The following is a 23,063-nucleotide window of genomic DNA, read 5'->3' as shown; positions in this document are numbered from 1 at the left end:
AAACCATATTCTGAAACCGCAGCATGATAAAAACCAAAAATAAAATGACAAGTGTCCGGCGTTTTTCCGTATCACTTCACTTTCCCGGTTATGGGCGCCAAAGGTATGAGGCCTTGTTGTCAAAATGGTTCATTTTGCCAGGCTCATGTTGTCTAAACCGCTAAAAATTTTAATTTGCTCTCGGAGGCAAAGTCGTAGCTCTTGGCTTAGAGAACTAGTTCTGAACACATACAATCCACCAAACCACATCTTCAAGGTCACATTTTCTTTATAATTTTTCTAGGGGTTGGTCTACAGATATCAAACTAATCAAAATTGAAGCAAATAACCAACTACAAAAATGTCTCTTAGATCGCAATAAACATGTTTCTGGAACATACGAACTCTGTATAAACGGTTCTTACAGGTCAAAATATCATCATCATAACCGCTCAAATTTCAAGAAAGTAATCAACAACAATAACGTACAACGATATCAGTCAGCAATTTTCTGAAATATACGAACTGTCTATGGACGGTCCATATCTGTAAACCAAAATCCTAGAAAAAATATTAAAGAAAATTTGACCTTTAAGTACAAGTATTTAAAATATTTTTTTGAAAAATGTTGACCTTTGACATTTGTTTGTCCTCTAAAAGGTCAAAACGATGAGAAATCGAAAAATTAAAAATTCCATTTTACTTAATTTTGCCTAAAATTACAAACGTATATAGTCCTTTTCAAGTGTAACAAAATTTTTTGAAAATTGTCGGACGGTGTTATCAATTGTGATATATGTACTACTCCTGCAATAACAGGAAGAGTTTAATACTTTAACAAACGTTCCTACACTTCAATGAATAGTTCTAAGAATAGCCCAGCAAAATGCTTGGAAGTGGTTCCATGCGATGATTATTACGCTGGAACTTGTTCATTGGTTCAAATGAAGCCGTGAAACATCTTGACGGTATACCCATAGCGAGAATGTCAATTACCGATGGAATGAACCTGTGGGCACTGATAACGAGCGCTATTCAAAACTGGAACGACATGTGTTTTGTATAGTATAGTGTACCCTTTATTATCTCGTGTTTCGTGTCACGCGGGTACATTTTAATGTTATAAACGCGGAAAAGATATAAAATTTCTCCCATTTCGTATATTCCCAAAATAGAAATTCGTACATAATTGTGAGTGTCCGTGATTTTTTGATAATCGAATTCTTCCATGTACGGACCTACAAATTATTATATATAACACAATAGACCAAATAAATGCAGCAAGCAAACAAATGACTTTTAATTGCAGCACTAAGGGAAGCTATCCTTCATCTAAGATTGTGGTCTTTCTTTAATCAATGAATGAACAGACAGACAGACATATTCAAATCAAAAAGTCGTCCATTGTCAAAGTGAAAAAGTAAAACCTCAAACAAAATCAACAAAATAAATTCAATTCAATTTATTTATTTTCTTATTTTGTGGTCAAACCCCCCTCTTTAAAACGCCATGTGTCAAAGCAAAAGGCATATTCTGATCCTTCTGTCACATTATTAACACTTTTCTGTGCAATAGACCATAAACATTTGATGTCAAATAAACTGAAACGTAACATTTGAAATTGAAAAAAACACACACAAAAATGACAAAACAAAAGGACAAAAAATGATTTCTTTGCTAATGGCTACAACCAGAGAATCCTTTTAAAGGCCAACAAAATAAAATTAAAAAATAAAAAAATGTATATATTAGAAAATGTGTGGGCGTCAAATGTTAAACAAGACAAAAAACTAAGGGTTTTATGGCCAACAACACTTCGTCACAAAGATAAATAAAAGTTATACACCCAAAGTAAGGGATATACAAACATACATATGTATGTGTTTGAGTAAATTGTAAGTGTGTGTGAGTCTATATAGACCCCTTTGGTTATCCAAAATCAATAGCAACAAAGTAAAGAATAATACACAAAGAAGATATGTCCTAAAGGCATGGCAGCTGCAAGTATCCTTTTTTTCTCATTGCCAATCTAAAAAAAACCGAAAAAGAAGAAGACGAAAGTGTTTACAATGAAAGTGTAAATATTAAAAAGGAATCAATACAAATGTCGGACGTTCGGTCGAACGTTTAGTTGTTTGGTTTCTTTAAAAAATCAACCCAAAATGTCTATATTGGGGCCATCCATGGCGGTGGCAATGGGCCAAATCATCGGCAACACAACATCTCCAATATGGTTGTGGTGGGTGGCTGATGTTACGTCGTCTGTCGATGTGTTTGAGTGTGTGTGTGTGTGTTTGTTTAAAAAGGAGGTCATTGCAAAACAAGGACCAACATATTTTATTCAATAGCAAATGTGTTGTTTGTGGCTTATTTCAATTCCACTTCGTTTTTTTCTGTTGTTTTGTATGCAAAGATCAAACTCGAATATAATGTTGGTAAAAAAACGCAATAAAAAAATCATTTTTAAAACTTTCACAGTAAATTTAATTTTATTAAAGCCTAACAATATTTTCGTGCAATGTGTACAAAAGAATTCAACATAAATATTTAAATCTTCTTAAAACCAGCAAGAGCTTCATAAGAATTTGTTTCTGCTTTTTAATTTTTAATGTTAATCTACTTAAATAAATTTTTCTTAATTGAAACGACATAAGAAGCACTTATAAGAGAACATTATCATGATATGGGGTGTTAAAACTAACAACATACTTAAATTTTATGGTAGAGCAATTTGAGAACAAATTTTTTCCTCCCGCCCATAATAGGTACATTATGCGTGAAGCCACATAATTTGAGATTTGAATGTTTAAACATAATTTTTGGTTAGAAGTTTAGTTTAAATAATTGAATAAAGTATGCAATTTTCAAACATATAAAAAATGATGATTGCTGTAGGTATTGTATATATCTAACTTCAAAAACTACAAGGTTAAAGAGCAGTTGGAGTAACTAAGTAATTTTGGGTCCAACCTAATAGAAACAGTATAGCGCACCTAAGTGGACTTTCAATAAGACGTTAAACATAACCTATAGACTGTTATTACGGACTTCTCTAAAGGAGTCTTTACAGACTCCTATAAAGGAGTCTTTACAGACTACTATAAAGGAGTCTTCACAGACTCCTATAAAAGAGACTTTACAGACTCCTATAAAGAAGTCTTTACAGACTCCTATAAAGAAGTCTTTACAGACTCCTATAAAGGAGTCTTTAAAAACTCCTATAAAGGAGTCTTTACAGGCTCCTATAAAGCAGTCTTTACAGACTCATATAAAACAGTCTTTACAGACTCCTATAAAGGAGTCTTTACAGACTCCTATAAAGGAGCCTTTACAGACTGCTATAAAGGAGTCATTACAGACTCCTATAAAGGAGTCTTTACATACTCCTATAAAGGGGTCTATGCAGGCTCCTATAAAGCAGTCTTTACCGACTCCTATAAAGGAGTCTTTACGAACTCCTATAAAGCAGTCTTTACAGACTCCTATAAAGGAGTCTTTACAGACTCCTATAAAGGAGTCTTTGCAGTCTCCTACAAAGGAGTCTTTACTGACTCCTATAGAGGAATCTGTACAGACTCCTATAAAGGCGTCTTTACAGACTCCTATAAAGGCGTCTTTACAGACTCCTATAAAGGAGTCTTTACAGACTCCTATAAAGCAGTATTTACAGACTCCTATAAAGGAGTCTTAACAGACTTCTATAAAGGAGTCTTAACAGCCTCCTATAAAGGAGTCTTTACAGACTCCTATAAAGCTGTATTTGCAGACTCCTATAAAGGAGTCTTTACAGACTCCTATATAGGAGTCTTTATAGACTTCTATAAAGGAGTCTTTATAGACTCCTATAAAGGAGTCTTTACAGACTCCTATAAACGAGTATTTACAGAATCCTATGAAGGAGTCTTTGCAGACTCCTATAAAGGAGTCTTTGCAGACTCCTATAAAGGAGTCTTTACAGACTCCTATAAAGGAGTCTTTACAGACTCCTATAAAGGAGTCTTTACAGACTCCTATAAAGGAGTCTTTACAGACTCCTATAAAGGAGTCTTTACAGACTCTTATAAAGGAGTCTTTACAGACTCCTATAAAGGAGTCTTTATAGACTCCTAAAAACGAGTCTTTACAGACTCCTATAAAGGAGTCTTGACAGACTCCTATAAAGGGGTCTTTACAGACTCCTATAAAGGGGTCTTTGCAGGCTACTATAAAGGGGTCTTTGCAGGCTACTATAAAGGAGTCTTTACAGACTCCTATAAAGCAGTCTTTACAGACTCCTATAAAAGAGTCTTTACAGACTCCTATAAAGGGGTCTTTGCAGGCTCCTATAAAGCAGTCTTTACAGACTCCTATAAAGCAGTCTTTACAGACTCCTATAAAACAGTCTTTACAGACTCCTATAAAGGAGTCTTTACATACTCCTATAAAGCAGTCTTTACAGACTCCTATAAAAGAGTCTTTACAGACTCCTATAAAGGGGTCTTTGCAGGCTCCTATAAAGCAGTCTTTACAGACTCCTATAAAGGAGTCTTTACAGACTCCTATAAACGAGTCTTTACAGAATCCTATGAAGGAGTCTTTGCAGACCCCTATAAAGGGGTCTTTACAGACTCCTATAAAGGTGTCTTTATAGACTCCTATAAGGAGTCTTTATAGACTCCTATAAAAGAGTCTTTACAGACTCCTATAAAGCAGTCTTTACAGACTCCTATAAAGCAGTCTTTACAGACTCCTTAAAGCAGTCTTTACAGACTCCTATAAAGGAGTCTTTACAGACTCCTATAAAGGAGTCTTTACAGACTCCTATAAAGGAGTCTTTACAGACTCCTATAAAGGAGTCTTTACATACTCCTATAAAGGGGTCTTTGCAGGCTCCTATAAAGCAGTCTTTACAGACTCCTATACAACAGTCTTTGCAGACTCCTATAAAGGAGTCTTTACAAACTCCTATAAAACAGTCTTTGCAGGCTCCTATAAAGCAATCTTTACAGACTCCTATAAAGGAGTCTTTATAGACTCCTAAAAACGAGTCTTTACAGACTCCTATAAAGGAGTCTTTACAGACTCCAATAAAGGAGTCTTTACAGACTCCTATAAAGGAGTCTTTACAGACTCCTATAAAGGAGTCTTTACATACTCCTATAAAGGGGTCTTTGCAGGCTCCTATAAAGCAGTCTTTACAGACTCCTATAAAGGAGTCTTTACAGACTCCTATAAAGGAGTCTTTACATACTCCTATAAAGGAGTCTTTGCAGACTCCTATAAAGGAGTCTTTACAGACCCCTATAAAGGAGTCTTTACAGACTCCTATAAAGGAGTCTTTACAGACCCCTATAAAGGAGTCTTTACTGACTCCTATAAAGGAGTCTTTACAGACTCCTATGAAGGAGTCTTTACAGACTCCTATGAAGGAGTCTTTACAGACCCCTATTAAGGAGTCTTTACAGACTCCTATAAAGGGGTCTTTGCAGGCTCCTATAAAGCAGTCTTTACAGACTCCTATACAACGGTCTTTACAGACTCCTATAAAGGAGTCTTTACAAACTCCTATAAAACAGTCTTTGCAGGCTCCTATAAAGCAATCTTTACAGACTCCTATAAAGGAGTCTTTACAGACTCCTATAAAGGAGTCTTTACAGACTTCTATAAAGGAGTCTTTACAGACTTCTATAAAGGAGTCTTTACAGACTCCTATAAAGGAGTCTTTACAGACTCCTATGAAGCAGTCTTTACAGACTCCTATAAAAGAGTCTTTACAGACTCCTATAAAAGAGTCTTTACAGACTCCTATAAAGGAGTCTTTACAGACTCCTATAAAGGAGTCTTTACAGACTCCTATGAAGCAGTCTTTACAGACTCCTATAAAAGAGTCTTTACAGACTCCTATAAAGGAGTCTTTACAGACTCCTATAAAGGAGTTTTTACAGACTCCTATAAAGGAGTCTTTACAGACTTCTATAAAGGAGTCTTTACAGACTCCTATAAAGGAGTCTTTACAGACTCCTATAAAGGAGTCTTTACAGACTCCTATAAAGGAGTCTTTACAGACCCCTATTAAGGAGTCTTTACAGACTCCTATAAAGGAGTCTTTACAGACCCCTATAAAGGAGTCTTTACTGACTCCTATAAAGGAGTCTTTACAGACTCCTATAAAGGAGTCTTTACAGACTCCTATAAAGGAGTCTTTACAGACTCCTATGAAGCAGTCTTTACAGACTCCTATAAAAGAGTCTTTACAGACTCCTATAAAGGAGTCTTTACAGACTTCTATAAAGGAGTCTTTACAGACTCCTATAAAGGAGTCTTTACAGACTCCTATGAAGCAGTCTTTACAGACTCCTATAAAAGAGTCTTTACAGACTCCTATAAAAGAGTCTTTACAGACTCCTATAAAGGAGTCTTTACAGACTCCTATAAAGGAGTCTTTACAGACTCCTATGAAGCAGTCTTTACAGACTCCTATAAGAGAGTCTTTACAGACTCCAATAAAGGAGTCTTTACAGACTCCTATACAGGAGTCTTTACAGACTCCAATAAAGGACTGTTCACACACTCCAATAAAGGTGTCTTCATAGACTCCTATAAAGGACTTTACAGACTCCTATAAAGGAGACTCCTATTAAGGGGTCTTTATAGACTCCTATAAAGAAGTCTTAAAGACTCCTATAAGGGAGTACTTTCAGACTTCTATAAGGGAGTCCTCACAGACTCATATAAAGGGGTCTTCACAGACTCCTATGAGGGAGTCCTTACATACTCCTATAAAGGAGTCTTCACAGACTCCTATAAGGGAGTCTTCACAGACTCTTATAAAGGAGTCTTCACAAACTCCTATATAGGAGTCTTTACAGACTGCTATAAAGGAGTCTTCACAGACGCCTATAAAGGAGTCTACACAGACTCCTCACGGTGCTCTTGAAACAATTTTAAATGGAAGGTGCTTACACCTTTGAAGTTTTTGCGGTTTCTGAAACTACAATGTTCATAGATGAGAAAAATCAAAAAACAAAAAAAATCGCTGGAGCGCTTTTTAAATAAATCGCGATTTAAGTTGACATTTTTAGGGGTTGTTTAGGTTTTCACGATTTTGCTTAGAAACCGCAAGACGTATCAAAATGGGACTAAAGAAAATGTTGTAGCTATGAAAATTCTCTATAAGATTTACCTTTATGGCATTTTCGTCGGTTTTACCGTTTTTGAGATATAGAAGTTCAAATTGGGACAATTCAAATTCAATTCAATTCTGTATCGCCCCCTTATAAAACAATGTCATGACTGCAAATTCCCAACTTAAACTTACATATCTAAAGAAATTTTACAACTTAGGATAAGTTACTTATGCCAGTCTTGTAGAGAATTTTTACAGCTTTAAGATTTTCTCAGGTCCCATATCGATAAGACCTACCGTATGCAAGCAAAATCGCGAAACCCTAACAAAAAAACCTAAAAATGTAAACTGAGCTTCTTTATCTCAAAAATGGTACAAGCTGGGAACAAATGATAAACGCCAATCCTTCAGAGAATTTTCACAGCTATAATATTTTATTTAGTTCCGTTTCGATTGGACTTGCGGTTTCCAAGCAAAATCGTGAAAACCTAAAACGCACCTAAAAATGTGAATTTTGACCGCGATTTATTTAAAAATCCCTACAGCGATTTTTTCTTATTTTTAGATTTTTCTCATCTATGAACATTGCTGTTTCAGAATTCATAAAAACTTCCCCTATGTAAGCGGTTTTTATCAAAAGTTAGTTCATGCGCACCCTTCATGACAATGTTTTATAAGGGGGCGATACAGTCAGTGCATAGTCCCAATTTGAAGTTCTATATCTCAAAAAATGCTAAAAACTACGAAAATACCATAAAGGTCGATCTTGTAGAGAATTTTCATAGCTACAACATTTTCTTTAGTTCTATTTTGATAGGACTTGCAGTTTGTAAGCAAAATAGTGAAAACCTAAACTACCCCTAAAAATGTCAACTTAAATCGGGTTTAATTTAAAAAGCGCTCCGGGGATTTTTTTTGTTTTTTGATTTTTCTTATCTATGAACATTGTAGTTTCAGAATCCGCAAAAACTTCCGAGGTGTAAGCACCTTCCATTTAAAATTATTTCAAGAGCACCGTGTCCTATAAAGGAGTCTTTATAGACTCCTATAAGGGAGTCTTTACAGATTCCTATAAGGGAGTCCTTACAAGCTCCTATAAAGGAGTCTTCACAGACTACTATAAAGGAGTCTTCATAGACTCCTATAAAGGAGTCTTTACAGACTGCTATGCAAGAGTCTTTACAGACTCCTATAAAGGAGTCTTTATAAACTCCTATAAGGGAGTCTTCACAGACACCTATAAAGGAGTCTTTACAGACACCTATAAAGGAGTCTTTACAGACTCCTATAAAGGAGTCCTTACAGACTCCTATAAAGGAGTCCTTACAAACTCCTATAAAGGAGTCCTTACAAACTCCTATAAAGTAGTCTCTATATACTCCTGTAAAGGAGTCTTTACAGATTCCTGTAAATGAGTCATTACAGACTCCTATAAAGGGGTATTTACGTGCTCCTATAAAGGAGTCTTTGTAGACTCCCATAAAGAAGTCTTTATAGACTCCTATAAAGAAGTCTTTATAGACTTCTAAAAAGGAGTCTTTATAGACTCCTATAAATGAGACTTTATAGACTCCTATAAAATAGTCTCTATAGACTCTGTCTTTAAGACTCTTATAAGTGGTCTTTACAGACCCCTATAAAGAAGTCTATGTATCTATTACCAGGGTCAATGTTTATCTACAGGAAAGGCGTCGCTCCTCTCTTTTGTCACCCAATACCTTTCTCATGTAGTAGATTTTACCATGTACTAATCACAAAGGAACCCTACTCTAAACCCTATTTGCCGGATTCTTCGATATTACATAGTTTTTTTTTTTTTTTTTTTTTTTTTTGAAATATCGATTTTTTACTTTTCATTTGGGAGTCTAATACCACTTAAGTCAAAAAAAAAATTACAAATTTTTGTACCCGATATACCCCAACATATACGACCAAACATGTCCTTTTTTCCATCCACACGCCCTCTCCAATTATTAGTTTTTCTTTTTTTGTTAATATCAATTTACCACTTTGTGGGGTTATCACAATTCTTGTTTGGAATTGAATTCAATTGAATGGAATTTTCGATGGCCTGTCTGTATGGATTTTTTTTGTTTTGGTTTGGCTTTTATGCCGTTTCTGCTGATTATGTGGTCACTCGAATATCGGTGTTTTTCTTTTCTTTATTCAGCAGTTTGTTGACATTGTCCTTGAGGCCATAAATGCAAATATATTGCGATTGAAAATAAAAAACCGTCCATGCTACCCGAATTTAGAATATTTATTTTAGAATTTTTCTTTTTTTGTGAAGGACTTTTATTTCCAAGCATTGTCAGTTTCTGGCAGCTGTCTGGTCAACGAAATATTCAATTAAATTGTCTGAATATTTTATAGATAGAGGATTTTGCAACGGCGGCATGCATGAAAGGCAAAATGAAGGGACATTTCCAGTGAACAGTTCGTTTTTTTTTTAAATTGGAAAAATGTCAAATTAAAGTTCCAATAGAATTAATTTATCTAAAACAAATGTCAAATTGGACATATTTTATTTGTTTGCAAAAACTGGTAAAACAAATTTGCCTTCTTTTATTAACAAAAATCCAAAGGAGTCTCAGCCTCTTTTAAATAACTTATAATCCATGGGTTTATTTTAAACGATTAAGACATGTTAATATAATTACAATTACATTTTAAATACATTCGTCCTTTCCAGACTTGACTAAGCAACAACAGCAATTACGACAGGGAGGGAAATAAATGTTTCAAACTGCTTAGATTTGAAAACTTAATTATTATGAAATACTTAAGTCGAAAGTCTCACTTGACTTAATGACTGTAGTACATGCGTACGAGTATGTCTATGTGTGTAGTATGTACAATGTGGTTTTTAGATGTTGTGATTTATTTAAATACCCAACAAGCTCTTGTCCCTACAAACTAACATAGCTCACACACACAGTCACACTTCCACAAACAATTTCTGAAATATATATAATCTTACACATAGTTAAATATGTATTTCTGAGTTACGATTAGGCAAAACATACTATTATTTTCATTAATTACAGTTTTCTATATTAGGGTGTTCCCCCAAAAAATAATATTATGTGACAATGAAGAAATAGCCCTGTTTCATGCAATAGAACAAGTAAAAAATAAACAAACGAGTTAGGAAGATGTACCAAAGGGTTTTTGGAAATTCGACCCAAAACGACGAAAAGTACCAAAGGTTACTAAATTCAGTAGCCAGAATCTTGAAATTTGGTATGGGAATAAAGGTGAAGTGATTTAATATAAGGAAATGGTTTTAGAAATTCGTACTTATGTGTATGACAAGTACCAAATGGTACTAAATTTAGTACAAGTTGGATTTGGGTGAAGGGATAAAGCTTGGAACCTGAAATTTTAAATAAAGATTCCTTTTGGAGTGTATGATTGAGGTAGTGTTGAATATTCGTAGTTATGGGTACGGAAAGTACTAATTCCCAAAATTCGTTGGGAGTTATGTCCGTGAAGCAAAACGGACATAACTCCCAAAAAAATCGCGGACATAATTCCCAACAATTTTTTCTTAATTTAACAAGTAAAAAATTATCAGTCCGGCTTTGCCGACAGAGATATACCCTCAGCCTATGTAAATTGAAACACTTTTTTCCCAAAAATTGGATTAGAATTAGGATCGCGCCCACTAGTCATTTCAGTTTGGACCAGTAAACCAGGAAGCATGTACTTGTCCACGGAAAACATAATATCGTAGTAAAGAGGCGCACAACGAACGGCATCGGTTTACGTTTCCAAAGGATCTTCTAACCGACCCTAAACTGCACTTATACACAAATGTTGAACTTTTGTAGGGGAAGTACTCTAAGGAGAGGACCGATATAGGGTCATTTTAGAAGTTAAACTAAATTTTAACAGAATATTAAGAGATCCAAAGTTTGGTCTAAAATGGTTGCCACGTTCAAGAGATATGGTGCATACCATTTTTTATACCCTACACCACTATGTGGTAAGGGGTATTATGTGTTAGTGCATTTGTATGTAACATACAAAAGGAAGCGAGATAGACCCATAGTTCCTTCTAGGGATATATATAGAATCACTTTCTGAGTCGATTTATGCATGTCCGTCCGTCCGTTCGCAACATACAGGTCGCATTTGTTGACCGATTTCGCTGAAAATTGGGGAATACCATTTTTTTAGCCGTCGGAAGATCAAGTTCGAAGATGGGATATATCGGTCCACGTTTTGGTATAGCCCCCATATAACGGTACCCCCCGATTTACGGTATTTTGACGTTTTTAGCTACATTTTCAGACCGATGTAGCTATAATTTGACATTTAGGGTTCTTAAGTGTCAATAAACATATATAACAAAACTTGTGGACATAGGTCCACGTTTTGTATAGCCCCCATATAACGGTACCCCCCGATTTACGGTGTTTTGATGTTTTTAGCTACATTTTCAGACCGATTTAGGTATAACTTGACATTTAGGGTTCTTAAGTATTAATAAACTTATATAACAAAAGTTGTGGACATAGATCCACGTTTTGGTATAGCCCCCATATAACGGTACCCTCCGATTTTCGGTATTTTGACGTTTTTAGCTACATTTTCAGACCGATGTAGCTATAATTTAACATTTAGGGTTCTTAAGTGTCAATAAACTTATATAACAAAAGTTGTGGACATAGGTCCCCGTTTTGGTATAGCCCCCATATAACGGTGCCCTCGATTTACGGTGTTTTGATGTTTTTAGCTACATTTTCAGACCGATATAGCTATAATTTGACATTTATGGTTCTTAAGTGTCACTAAACTTTTATAACAAAAGTTGTGGACATAGGTCCACGTTTTGGTATAGCCCCCATATAACGGTACCCTCCGATTTGCGGTATTTTGACGTTTTTAGCTACATTTTCAGACCGATGTAGCTATAATTTAACATTTAGGGTTCTTAAGTGTCAATAAACTTATATAACAAAAGTTGTGGACATAGGTCCCCGTTTTGGTATAGCCCCCATATAACGGTGCCCCCCGATTTACGGTGTTTTGATGTTTTTAGCTACAGTTTCAGACCGATATAGCTATAATTTAACATTTAGGGTTCTTAAGTGTCAATAAACTTATATAACAAAAGTTGTGGACATAGGTCCACGTTTTGGTATAGCCCCCATATAACGGTACCCTCCGATTTGCGGTATTTTGACTTTTTAGGTACATTTTCAGACCGATGTAGCTATAATTTGACATTTAGGGTTCTTAAATGTCAAAAAACTTATATAACAAAAGTTGTGGACATAGGTCCACGTTTCGGTATAGCCCCCATATAACGGTACCCCCCGATTTACGGTATTTTGACAGTTTTAGCTACATTTTCAGACCGATTTAGCTATATTTTGACAGTTAGGGTTCTTAAGTGTCAATAAACTTATATAACAAAACTTCTGGACATAGATCCACGTTTTGGTATAGCCCCCATATAACGGTACCCCCGAATTGCGGTGTTTTTACGTTTGTAGCTACATTTTCAGACCGATGTAGCTATAATTTGACATTTAAAGTTCTTAAATGTCAATAAACTTATATGACAAAACTTGTGGACATAGGTCCACGTTTTGGTATAGCCCCCATATAACGGTTCATTTAAGTTCATATTTTCGTATAGCCCAGATAACTCCGAACTAGCTGTTAATGACATTTGAAGTTCCCACGTTATGTACCGATTTTCGATATTTTGAAGATTCTAGCTAAATTTTTTACCCGAATTAGGAGTTATTTGACATTAAAGGCTCCCATCAAAAACTGTCAACATAGGCCCATGTTTTATTATAACCCCTATATAACAGTACCTCCCAATTTCTAGCCCACCAAAAATTGTCAACACACATAGTTAGATATAGGCACCATAAAAAAGGGCCTCCCGAATGAAGCATAAATGTACATAAACATTACCTGACATTTTAACGTACCCACTTAAAGTTGGGGACAGGAATGAAAAGTAATTATTCCATTTTAGTTCAGAATATTTTATGGTGGAGGGTATGAAAAGTTCGGCCCGGCCGAACTTAGTGCTTTTTTACTTGTTTAAATATTGGGGAGAAGTATCGGAAGTTGAGAATCAGTATTGCCCATTTTCGAACTGAAAGTAAGTTTGGATAAAATATGACGAAGGCAAATTTTGGACCAAATCGGTCGATCAGTTCGAGAGTTTTCATGCTCTCCAGCCATAGGGGGTTTCTACATCTTTCAGCCTGTTTTCTCAAAAAGTATGAATATACCCCTGAAACAAATTTACCGTCGTATTTGAAGCGGCGAATTCAAGTTGCTTTAACAAATATCAAAGAGATCCGAGAGCAGGCATTAAAGTCAACTTATCCGAAATTGTGTGTGGGAGTTACCCGAAGGAGTGGACAAATATAGTCCATATTCATACCTGATCTATATCTAGTAGATATATTGGGATGTGTAAAGTATGGACCAAATCGGTCACTCCCTTCAAGAGTTATCATGCGCACAATTTTCCGAACATTTTTGAACTTTTGTGGGGGAAGTACCTGGAGGAGTGGACTGATATGGCTATTCTTCGAACTTAAACTAAGTTTGAACAAAATATTAAGAAAGCCATTTTTGAACTTTTGTGGGGGAAGTACCTGAAGGAGTGGACTGATATAGCTATTCTTCGAAGTTAAAGTAATTTTGAACAAAATATAAAGAAAGCCATATTTTACACCAAATCGGCAGATCCGTTCGCCAAATTATTTCTATGCTCAATTTTGAAATCAATAATTATAAAAAATAGGAAGGTTGGCGTTTTTTATTTGGGATGATGACTTCTATTTTGTTTTTGGTTTTCAGAAAGTATTTGAATATTTTTACAAAAACTTTTTATCTTAAATAAAATTGTGAAAATATATTTGTAAAAAATCGCGCAATTTTTTTTAAAAAATTTTAGCAAATTTTAACAAGATCTTTTTATATTCTTTAATAGTGAAAATGTTTTTTTTTAATTGAGAGATTTTTTTAAAACTTATTTTTGCCTGCGGCGCTTTTCGTTTTTCAGAAAGTTTTTGAAAAGTTTTTTTGTTACTGCATATTTTCCTGCAGGCAGAATTTTTCATTTAAAATAGGTTTGAAGGCAAATTTTGAATATAGTTCGATTTGTATTGGCTAAATTATATTATGAAATGAAAAATGCAAATGAACTTAAAGTTATTTTTAATTTTCTTATACATTTGAAATAAAAAATTTTATTAAAATAAATATCATTTAAATTTTAAAAACGGACATTACTCCCATTGGGTGTTATAACCGCGAGGGGGGTCGGACGTAGCTCCCAAACCAAGGCAGACATAACTCCCGAAATCGTTTTGGGTGTTATGTCCGTTGGGAGTTATGTCACGGCACTTAAAATATAGAATATAAACTGTAGTATTTAAAATATATGGGTTGTTCTTACATATAGCACGTAGACATCTGGGAAGCTGTTCGTCTTTAACCAATATTGAATTGACCGTTTAATGAGAAAATATCACTTAATTTATATACTGTTCTTTAGATAGAATATTCGCACTATGTGGATTCACTCCAATATCTTTGTATGCTACACCCACCCCACCACAACCACACAAAGCAGCAATCACTTGCAATATGTTTGTATTACATACATATGCTAAATTTATAAATCTACATATTTCATGCCTTGTCTGGTCTTCACAAAATTTTCCACATAAATCAATTTAATTGAAATTAATGATCAACAATACAATTTAGTTTATTTCTTACTTCTTGGATTTGTTGTGATTTAATGCATATCTGTTGGTTGAATGTGGTTATCAGTCTTGTACACAAAAAAAATTCACACAAATGTTTGTACAAAAAAACCAAAACACATGTTATACAACAACCCATACATATGTATCGTAATATAATAGAGAGTTTACAATTTGATGAATTTGTATTCTCTGGTAAAACATATTTCATTAAGAATATTTAAGTAATATTAAATTTGTTGTGGTTTACCGACAGCAACAACAACATATGTATTTCACCTTGCTATAATTCAATTAAATTATGAACATTATTTTTGGTTTACATACATGCATATGTATTATAAATTGTTGATAAAGAACTAAATACCGGTCCAAAAAACGTAATGAATGCAATTTGTTTTTGATTTTTAATTAATTTCTTGTATTGTAGCTGTGTGATTTTTACGGATGTGAGCCACAATTTGCGTTTTATAAAGGATTACTTTTTAATTAAATTAAATCTATCAATTTGTGTGTAATTAACAAATATTGGAGGAAATGATTCAACTTTAAATTTATAATTCTTCCTTACATAGTTGTCAAAAAACCCAATTTTTTGTGTTCATCTTAAAAAAAGACCGGTAAATATTTTTTCTTTTAAACCTTAACAATAAAAAATCATTTTGCCTGAATCATCCCATCCATCCATGTTAGAATTTCCCATCGTCAAATAACCCTTAGTAGTATTGCTTGTTTTACTACCAAAGGTAAATCTAGTGATACGGTCACTACGTATGTCAACGTACATACATACATGACACAACATAATAAAAACAAGAATGTTTAAACATTACCTGTAAGCAAGAAAGAGATAGCAACAACACATTAAAAAGATAAACATATGATGCGTTTTAGATACCAGATAAGTGTTAGTGTAACAGGTCATAATTCTTATCAGGCATTCAGTAAAATTTGGTTGGTGTCATAGAAAAAACATCATTGTTTTCCGAACCATAACAAAATACGCTCTCTTTTTTAGTTAGTATAACAAACGCGAGTTCGTAGTAAACATTTGTGTTGTGTGTTTTTTCTTGGTATTTAGAATAAGAATTTACGCACGAAATGTTTTGTGAAAAATAAGTTGTTTCATTAATAAAAGAAATATTTTTTTAAATAAAATTAAAATTGCATCATTTACATAGAGATAAAAAATATTATTTCATTGGAAATTACCTATTGTTAAATAGTGTTAATAAAAATTATAGAAGTGTTTTAATCTAGAAAAAATAAAAAAAATATTTTTTTAGAAATGTGTGTGCATTTGCCATTCGAACTAAAACAAAAATATAAATAAAATATAACAGATTGTGTCACTTAAATAAAAACAATAATAATGTTTGTGTGGAAATTTCCTTTAGTTAAATTATTGTTGTGTTTTAATATTCTACAAAAAAAAAATAACAATGCAATTATAAATAAATAATAAATAATAATAATTAAAAATATCAGTGTTTTTTAATAATTTCTACTAAAGCAAAAAAAGAGTGATAAATATTGATTGTAAATAAATATTTGGAAGTTTTTTCCTTTTGTATAAAGCAAATCACAAAACAAAAAGTGGATTACGTGTTCTAGAGCAAAATCATAGGTAATGATATTATTTTTTGTTTGTTTTACAATATAATATAGATGTCAGTCAATAGCTCAATAGCAGCTAAGCAAATGCAGCGTGTCGTATAGATGCAGAGTATGTGTTGAGTATCGGTCCCAATATGAATTGAGACGGCTGCATCGGCCGGGTCTCTACTGGGCTAAAACCGCTCATGTTTGCTCTTGCAACTGACTATGGAGGAGAGGAGGGGTAATCTCCTTACTCTGTATCTCCGTACTGCTTGCGCGTCTACATCACGGTGCCTGTCTGATAGCCTTGTTGGTCTAGAGGTTCTGGTTTGTACCTCATCTCAGTCTCTAGATCTTAGAATTCTCTGCTGATGTGACTGAGTGGGGAAAGCCTGTCCAGTAGATCGTGACAGGGATGTTCATTGCAATAACGCCCAAGCAGGTACTGCATCGACAACATCCTGTTGTGCTGATGCACTGGTAAAACCTTCGTCTCTTCATGAAGATGATCCAGTAGTGTCATGAGGAGGCATGATGTTTGCAGGCAGGTTTGAATATTATTCAGCTGTGTAGCGCTAACATTTGCATACCACGCTATATTGTTAATAGATGAAACATTCAATTCACACAGGATGAGGGTACATCTCTATCGGCAAAGTCGCCAGAAACTTTTTACTTGTTTTTATACCCTACACCACACTGTGGTAATGGTTATTATGTCTTTGTATATTTGTATATAACATACATAAGGAAACGAATTAGACTCATAGCTCCTTTTGTGTCGATTTATGCATATCCGTCCGTCCGTCTGTTCGTCTGTCCGTCTATTCATGCATTTTTGTTCGCAACGTACAGGTAGCATTTATTACCCGATTCAGCTGAAAAATGGGGAATATAATTTGTTTAGCCATAGGATTTGGATATAGCTCCCATATATATTTTCAGCCGATTTCCCATATTGGCTGCACCAAAGACTCTACATAAGCCAGAATTCGATAAAATTTGGAATGTGTGACTGAATGCGGTGTAGAAGTAAATGTGCCAAATTCCAAATCTTAACCGATTTCGATATAGCTCCAATATATATTTTCGCCCGATTTCAAGTATTTGCTGCACCAATCACGCTATATATGTCCGATTTCGATAAAATTTGGAACGTGTGACTGAATTCGGTCTAGAAATAAATGTGCCAAATTATATTGAAATCGTTTCTGATATGGATATAGCTCCCATATATATTTTCGGCCGATTTCAAGTATTTGCTGCATCAATCACACTATATATGTCCGAATTTGATCAAATTTGGAATGTGTGGCGGAATTCGGTCAATAAATAAGTGTGTCATATTATATTGAAATCGGTTTAGATTTGGATGTAGCTCCCATATATATTTTCGGCCGATTTGAGGCATTTGATAAACCAAACACCCTATATCTGTTCAAATTTGATCAAACTTGGAATGTGTGACAGAATTTGATCTAGAAATAAGTGTGCCATATTACATCGGAATCGGTACAGATTCCTATCCTTTTTTAATCCTTTTCTTACTTCTTTTATACCCTCAGCATTTATGCTAACGAGGGTATATACACTTTCATACGGACAAAATATGCCTCATCGAAATAATGGTATTAGACCCCAAGTATGTTTGGACGTAATCCGTTTTAGACAATTTGGAGTTGATTTAGCCATGTCCGTCCGTCTGTCTATCTGGCTGGCTGGAGCGCACGATAACTCTCGAACGGATTAACCGATTCGGTCCAAAAATTTGACTTTCGTAATATTTTGTCCAAACTTAGTTTGAATTCAAAGATGGATTATATCGGTCCACTTCTTCCGGTACCTCCCCCGCAAAAATTCAAAAATGTTCGGAAAATTTGTGAGCACGATAACTCTTGAACGGAATAACCGATTTGGTCCATACTTTGCACATCGTGAAATTTCTACCAGAATTCGAAGAGGTTCCAATATGAACTCAATCGGTCCACTCCTTCGGATACCTACCACACAAAAGTTCGGAAAAGTTCAGCTTAGGACCTGCTCTCGAATCGCTTTGATTTTTGTTGTAACAACTTGTATTCACCGTCCCCATACGATGGCACAAGTTTCATCTGGGGCAAGTCCGTACTTCCTGAGAAAATAGCTTGGAATATGCAAAAAAAACCTATGGTTGGAGCGCAAGATAAATGCCGATTAGGGCCAAAATTTGGCCTTCGTAATATTTTGTCCAAACTAAATTTCAGTTCAAAGATAATCCGTATCGGTCCACTCCTTCAGGGACCTCCCCCACAAAAGTTCAAAAATGTTCTATCAAATTGTGCGTACAATAACTCTTGATGAGAGAGAAAGATTTGGTGCATACTTTACACATCCTAATATATCTACCAGATATAGATCAGGTTCGGATATGGACTATATATGTCCACTCCTTCGGATACTTCCTACACAAAATGTTATGCACGATATCTTTTGAACGAGGCAACCAAACTTTGGATCTCCTAATATTTTTCCCAAATTTAACTTCTAAAATTGCCCATATCGGTCCTCTCCATAGGGTACTTCCCCCACAAAAATACAACATTTGTGTCTAAGTGCATTTTAGGGCCTGTTCGAAGATCCTTTGGAAATGTATACCGATGCTGTTCGTTATGGCCCTGTTTAAAGCGATATTATGTTTTCCGTGGACAAGTCCATGCTTCCTGGCATACTGGTCCAAAAGTTATACGATGACCCACTGAAATGAATAGTGGGCGCGATATCAATTGAAAAAATATGACTCCCAAAATAAGATCCACTTCCATAATGGACCAAGTCGGTCCATTCTTTAAGTATCTCTTCCGCAACACTCTTGAACTAATCCACATTTTTTCTGCAATTCAGAAAAGACCCTAAATACATTCCTTTGGTCCGTAGATGAATGTTTAAGTTCACATAGGCTGAGGGTATATCTCTGTCGGCAAAGCCGACTGATACTTTTTTAATTGTTTTATATTAGTCAGTATTTACATTAGACAATTTTCCTTGCAGCAATTGTCAGTTTGAAGGTGAGAGAGATGAGGCATATGGTAACCTTTTGCCTCTCAAAACCCTCTCTCACCAACAAACTGACAATTGCCACAAGGAAAATTTACTAATGTAAATATGGACCTATTTTCTGCAAAAATATGTTCTTATAATGTTCTTTTTTATTTGGCTAGCTGTTGCAATTTTGTTTTTTATACTCTCAGTCTTTAGACTAACGTATATCACGAATATTGTCAATTATTTCATATTCCATTTCAGAAAAAAAGGATAATTTTTTTTCGCGCTACATCAACGATTTTTGATATGTAGTACGATCCCAGTACGAATCTGGTCGCGAGCCAATTTTTGGTTGTTGCGGACAAAAGCTATGGCGCTTTTATTTCGCTTTTTGAGAAAGAAAATATTATAAAAACGCTAATTATTTTAATGAGCATAATTGTAACAAAAAAGTTCTCTCGGAGTGACTTCAGCGAGTAGATTGCATAATACCTGTAAAATGTTACACAGAATTCGCGGAATGTACTTAAAATTGATAAATTATTGAATATAAGTCAACGTTTTTTCAAAATTAAGGCCCATTTAGTGGTCATAAAATTTCATAAAAATGTGTTGTGGATCAAAACTTCACGGCGAATAAAATGAGACTACAATCATACAGATTGATGTTATAGTTTCGAAGTTACAACCAAAATAAGCACATATTTTGGTCAAAAAAATAATTTTTTTTTTAAAAATTTTTTTTCACATGCATTATGTAGTAGAAAATATTGTAAAAATCTATAGCAGTACTTCCTTTATTTTGCTTTATTGACATTCATATTAAAGCTTTCCCATTAGGGAAGGTAATTGGGTTTATGAGGATATATCTCAAAGCTTCTGAAATGGAAATAGAGGTCAAATAACCCATTTTAATTTATATGCATTTTAACAGTCGTGTAAATAGCGTAATTATCAAAATCATTTTGTCCGCATGTGATTTTCATGTACAGCAAGACCATCGACTGCATCTTAGCATTAAAAAACCTATAAAATATCTCTAATTTGCGCAAAGTGCATACAATTTTTGTCCGCATCCGATTTCAGTGTCCACCATGAAAATCTACATCGATATATATCTAATTGAAGGCGATCAATCAAGAACCGTGGATGTAGCATCACACACTTTTTTTGGGATAAAATGAATGTAGCTTCCTTATCAGTGAAGTTTTCAAATCTCTGTTTCCGCTAAAACGAAGATGCTGCACTAGTTTTTTCATTGCAGTGGAAACGGTCCGCAGAAAACGCGATAAAATACGCGATATTTTCAAAAACAATTTTAGGTGATTTTTCTACTTTGGAATTTCTTGTAACTCGCGTTTTAGTAGATGGATTTACACGAGGAATGATTTATTGGATCCGGAACGTAAAAAACTAAAATGTGCAATGGAGTACGAAGTATTCTAGAGAAAATTGCAAATATTAGACCTGAAAAATATGATTTTTAGAAAAATGTTCGCACAAAATTTCCGCATTTGGATGCAGATTTCTATGAAGCTGTGCAGACTACATTCACAATATACGTATCAAATAACTCAAAATCGCAAGTATTACAATACTATATATGATTTTTTGAAAAACCTGTATGCGGAATGAAATTAGAAGAAAATTTCAAAAAAACACTGTAAATTTGGCTTCAAAATGTCAGCATCATTTAATGGTAGAAGCAGTTCAAATTTTGAAAAGTAATACATTAGTAAGATGATCCTTATTTAGTTTGCTTCTACTTTTACTCTGACAGGAAAATCGAGAGAAGTGTGGTTTACTCACAAATCAAGAGAAAACAAAAAAGACATGGTGGCTTCAACCCATTTTTACCCATTTTTTAACATAAATATAGCCACAGCTTCCACGCAAATTATCTTTTAAGGCCAATATTTTTTGCCACGCCCAAAAACATTTCATTTTATCCAAAAATATTTAATATGTGTAATATACAATCACAAGTCGCGTGTTCTAAAAGGGTAAACCTTGGCTTCAGCTATGTTAAATTTTCAAAAATATTGGTGACATACACTTTCATACCTTATCGAAATAATGTCCATACATACTTGGGGTCTAACCCCAAGTATGTATGGACAAAATCCGTTCCAGACATTGTTGAGTCGACCTGGCTAGTCCGTTCGTCTATCTGTCGGTCCATTTCCACAATGGATTATAAACGTGCATACCTTTAAGTACCTCCTCCGCAACACTCTTGAGCTTAAATGTAAACGTACATATATTTTAGTGGGCAAGTTTATACCTCAAAAAAGGGCCACAAAATCTGAAAACAATCTAATATATAATTATTGGGCAAAGGGTTTTGACTGCGTATCCGGTATTCGATTCGATATTGTCAATATATGAAATGTTCAATTCACACAGGCTCAGGGTATATCTCTATCGGCAAAGTCCGCTGAAACTTTTTACTTGTTTATTTTAATAGTCTGGCTTAGTCCCCTTTTTGTTTTTTAATATTTTAAAAGAACTAATTTATTAGTGGAGAACATTTGGCATTGTTATTTAAGATGTAAGGCAGGGAAGTCTATAGTTTCGATTCTTGCCACAGAATCTCATCAGTTCCCTTGCTTTTTGTTTACGGATATTCTTCAATTTAACGTCTTGTTTTTTTGTATTTATGTTATTTAGAATATTGTATGTTAATTTAATATTAAAATATATGTATTTACATTGTTTATTTGCAGCATTATTCTGTGAGATTCATTGCTGAATGACGAAATAAATAACTTTCCAAAGGTAAGTAAACGAGATTTATTTTTATAAAGCGTTTATAGTTTTAGTAATTTTTATTTTATAATTTTATTCCTTCATGTGGATAGTGTAACTCCGCTATAAAAATTAAATAAGGCTGAATGCAGAATCGAACTGCATTTAGGAGATCCCCCACTTTTTTGGGAGCCGAGTATAATTGTTTGTAAAAAATGCATTTTCTGCTGTTATTTCATTGGAATTTTTGCAAATTATGGTGCATCACAAAGATTGCCTAATCCAAATAATTTCCTCAAGCCAAACCAAACATAGTTAATTGTAGGTTTTGATGCTAATGCATTTGATTAGGGGTTACATTTTTTGGTTACCATTTTTTGCATTTTTGCAAACCAACAAACTCTTAATTGTTTGTTTGTTGTCTTGACATCGTGATCAGCCCACTCAGCCTTCTTCTTCTTCGCCAATCACAGCACTTCTTCCGCTTTTTTTGGGGGGACTCTTGCAAACCAAAGAAAAACAAATAATCAAAATGAAAATGGTTTTCATGTTTAGAGACAACAATTATGTTTACACAAGAAAATGAACTTTGCCTGAAATCACATGAAATCTACAGTTTCGAATGAATTGCCAAACAACAAACTGACTGACAACTGTTGCTCATCCGTTAAGGTAATGACTTAGTTCAAATAATGATTTGATAGTTAAACATAGTTGGTTTTCTAAATCTCTGTTATCATACAATTTGTTGTTTTCGGTTTAGGTTTTAACAATTTTAGATATTGATGGAAGGTATAAAGGAGGGAAATAAAGAGGGTAAAACAATTTGAAAACAAGAACTACTTTTTAAAATGAAT

The 23,063-nt window shown here is 34.3% G+C and overlaps 1 protein-coding gene across 4 annotated transcripts in view; it reads left to right on the top strand.

The window, feature by feature from the left end:
- The window catches only part of LOC141389204 (uncharacterized), a 642,359-nt gene that overhangs the window by 260,643 nt on the left and 358,653 nt on the right, over positions 1-23,063 (top strand). For all 4 annotated transcript variants that reach the window (XM_073960367.1, XM_073960370.1, XM_073960368.1 and 1 more), the window contains one exon: positions 22,185-22,236. The gene's annotated coding sequence lies outside the window, so the exon portion shown is untranslated. The remainder of the gene's footprint in view (positions 1-22,184; positions 22,237-23,063) is intronic.

The sequence above is a fragment of the Musca autumnalis genome, unplaced genomic scaffold (assembly GCF_047663935.1).
Source record: "Musca autumnalis isolate F117 unplaced genomic scaffold, ASM4766393v1 scaffold_1, whole genome shotgun sequence".
NCBI lineage: Eukaryota > Metazoa > Arthropoda > Insecta > Diptera > Muscidae > Musca > Musca autumnalis.
This window is presented reverse-complemented; position numbering and strand designations above follow the sequence as displayed.